The sequence below is a fragment of the Saccostrea echinata genome, unplaced genomic scaffold (assembly GCF_033153115.1).
Source record: "Saccostrea echinata isolate AGI-Se365-2 ecotype Australia unplaced genomic scaffold, CSIRO_AGI_Sech_v1 ptg000211l, whole genome shotgun sequence".
Classification (NCBI taxonomy): Eukaryota; Metazoa; Mollusca; class Bivalvia; order Ostreida; family Ostreidae; genus Saccostrea; species Saccostrea echinata.
The window spans coordinates 15,411-18,728 of record NW_026889960.1 but is presented as its reverse complement, the minus strand read 5'-3'; positions in this window follow the sequence as shown (position 1 = coordinate 18,728).

Here is a 3,318-nt window from a genome sequence, read left to right as displayed (position 1 = left end):
TTTTGAATGACCTTGACCTTTGACCTTGACCTAAATTTCAAGGTCAAAGTCCCTAAAGTAGTCGAAGACACTGTCGAAGGTTTCGCATCTCTACGGTCAATGGTTTCGGAGGAGTAGCGATAACAAGGTTTTTCCCACAAGGGCAAGAACTTTTTAATGCATCAGGCTCTACGGGTTAAAAAGAGAAATTCATAAACAGTTTTATAAGGACATTTGATATATTTGATGTTATGTAATACATGTTGTAAGACAAAGGAGATATAAAAAGAGCTATAATTCTCATATTCAGAGTGACCTTGCCCTTGACCTTGAACAAATTTTGAAGGTTAAATGATGAAAAAGCCATTGCAGTTGGTTTCGTGTCTCTACAATTAATCGTTTTAATTTTTTTCATTATACGTGAAGAACAAAAACTTTCAGGGGGCAATACTTGATCAAAGTGCTGGATCTATCATTTGGCAATACCAAGATTGAAAAGTATTCTCAAGTAGTCGAAGACATCGGTGAAGGTTTTGTAACTCTAGGGTTTACGGTTTCGGAGGAGTAGCGATAACAAGCAATTCTTGCGAAAGGGGCAATAACTGCGAAAGGGGTCATAGGTTATATGCGTTGGGTCAAATTTGTTCATAACTTTTTATGACCTTTACGATGAAGAAGAAATCTTTTCGATAAACCTCGAAACAAAAAATCAGCGGAAGAAAAATAATAATAAGAAGAAGAAGAAGAAGAATAAACAGAAGAAAATCAATAGGTCTTTCCACAGAAAGGTGGAAAGACCTAATAAAACACTAGTAGACTAATTGTTCACAGAACAATTAGAGGTCTTTCCACCTTTTTAAGTGTTTCCATGTAATTTGGGCTGTAAAAAAAGAAGAAAACTGAAGGGGGGAAAAAAAAAAAAAAATTGTTCTTCCAGCAGGGATCGAACTCGGAACCCTTAGCTTGAAAGGCAGGCGCGCTAACCACTACGCCACCAATTCCGATGAAGATTTATGCAGTAAACTACCTATTCAAGAATAAAAAATTGTTGTACAACGTAGTTATCGGAATTGAATAGTTTTGAGAAACATGTTTCCATATCATTTGGCTTACAAAAGAACAGAAGAAAGAAAGAAAGAAGAAGAAGAAGAAAAAAGCAACAAAATAAATAAAAAATCAAAAATTCGTATTTTGCTATAGATTTATTGTCGGGCTCGTTTCTCTATAGAGTTCAAAAGGTCTTTGCGCATCTCCAAAAAAAGATGTTTTTTTTTTTTTTTTTTTTTTTTTTTTTTTTGCGATTTAGGGGCCAATTTTTCTCTCTTTCCCCTTCTCTCTTCCTTTCTCTTCTTCTTCTTCTCTCTCTCTCTCTCTCTCTCTCTCTCTCTCTCTCTCTCTCTCTCTCTCTCCTTTTTTCTTTTTGCTTCCGTGTTGATGGCATTTGTTTACATATAGTTACCATGGAAGTACAATGCATGCATGACATGTGTTTTACTGTGCATATCGTAATTCTATTTTTGTGCACTGTGCATTCGAAGGTTTAATTTGAGGTGTTAAATGTTCTGATTTAGTTAGACTACTTAGAAAAGTGCCGATGAAATAAATCGGACTCGAGGCCAATGGTATGTAGGTCGTCATATAGGAAAACATGGATTGGACTCAAAGCGACCTGACTGCGGATCCTAAGATTGTTGCAGGCTCAGTAAGAAGATTCCTGAATGAAACAAGCTTCCATGTGGGTTATATTAAATGCAGCTATGATAAATAAAATGTTCTACATGCATTTTAAGAAGAAAACAAGATAATTAAAGCGTGGAATAGTTTATTTCATACATTTATATTGGTTTAACCCCCCCCCCCCTTTTCATATATTCCGTATTTCTCGTATTTTGGATGACCTTTGACCTTGACCTAAATTTCAAGGTCAAAGTTTCTAAAGTAGTCGAAGACACTGTTGAAGGTTTCGCATCTCTACGCTCAATGGTTGTGGAGGAGTAGCGATAACAAGGCTTTTGGCACAAGGGGCAAGAAATTTTTAATGCGTCGGGCTAAGGGGTTGAAAAGTGAAATCTGAAAATAGTTTTAAAAGGACATATGATGTATTTAATGTTATGTAATATATGTTGTCAGACAAAAGAGATTTTAAAAGAGCTAAATTTCTCATATTTAGAGTGACCTTGACCTTTGACCTTGAACAAATTTTGAAGTCAAACGACGAAAAATCCAATGCAGTTAGTTTCGTGTCTCTACGATGAATCGTTTTAATTTTTTTCATCATACGTAAAGAAGAAAAACTTTCAGGGGGCAATAACTCATCAAAGTGCTGGATCTATCATTTCGCAATGCAAGATCGAAAAGTCTTCTCAAGTAGTCGAAGACATCGGTGAAGGTTTCGTAACTCTAGGGTTTACGGTTTCGGAGGAGTAGCGATAACAAGGTTTTATTGCGAAAGGGGTTATAACTCCTCGAGGGTTCAAAGTTCTTATACGCAGGGTCAACTGCAAAAATCTTTTACGAAGTACATTCTTATGGACCATGAATCTTTTCGATAAATCTTGAAACTCAAAAACACGTGGCGGAAAAATAATAATAATAATAAACAGAACAATTTCAATAGGACTTTCCACAGAAAGGTGGAAAGCCCTAATAAGATGAAAGAGACATCAAAAGCACTGACTTTTTCATGTTTTGAATGACCTTGACCTTTGACCTTGACCTAAATTTCAAGGTCAAAGTCCCTAAAGTAGTCGAAGACACTGTCGAAGGTTTCGCATCTCTACGGTCAATGGTTTCGGAGGAGTAGCGATAACAAGGTTTTTCCCACAAGGGCAAGAACTTTTTAATGCATCAGGCTCTACGGGTTAAAAAGAGAAATTCATAAACAGTTTTATAAGGACATTTGATATATTTGATGTTATGTAATACATGTTGTAAGACAAAGGAGATATAAAAAGAGCTATAATTCTCATATTCAGAGTGACCTTGCCCTTGACCTTGAACAAATTTTGAAGGTTAAATGATGAAAAAGCCATTGCAGTTGGTTTCGTGTCTCTACAATTAATCGTTTTAATTTTTTTCATTATACGTGAAGAACAAAAACTTTCAGGGGGCAATACTTGATCAAAGTGCTGGATCTATCATTTGGCAATACCAAGATTGAAAAGTATTCTCAAGTAGTCGAAGACATCGGTGAAGGTTTTGTAACTCTAGGGTTTACGGTTTCGGAGGAGTAGCGATAACAAGCAATTCTTGCGAAAGGGGCAATAACTGCGAAAGGGGTCATAGGTTATATGCGTTGGGTCAAATTTGTTCATAACTTTTTATGACCTTTACGATGAA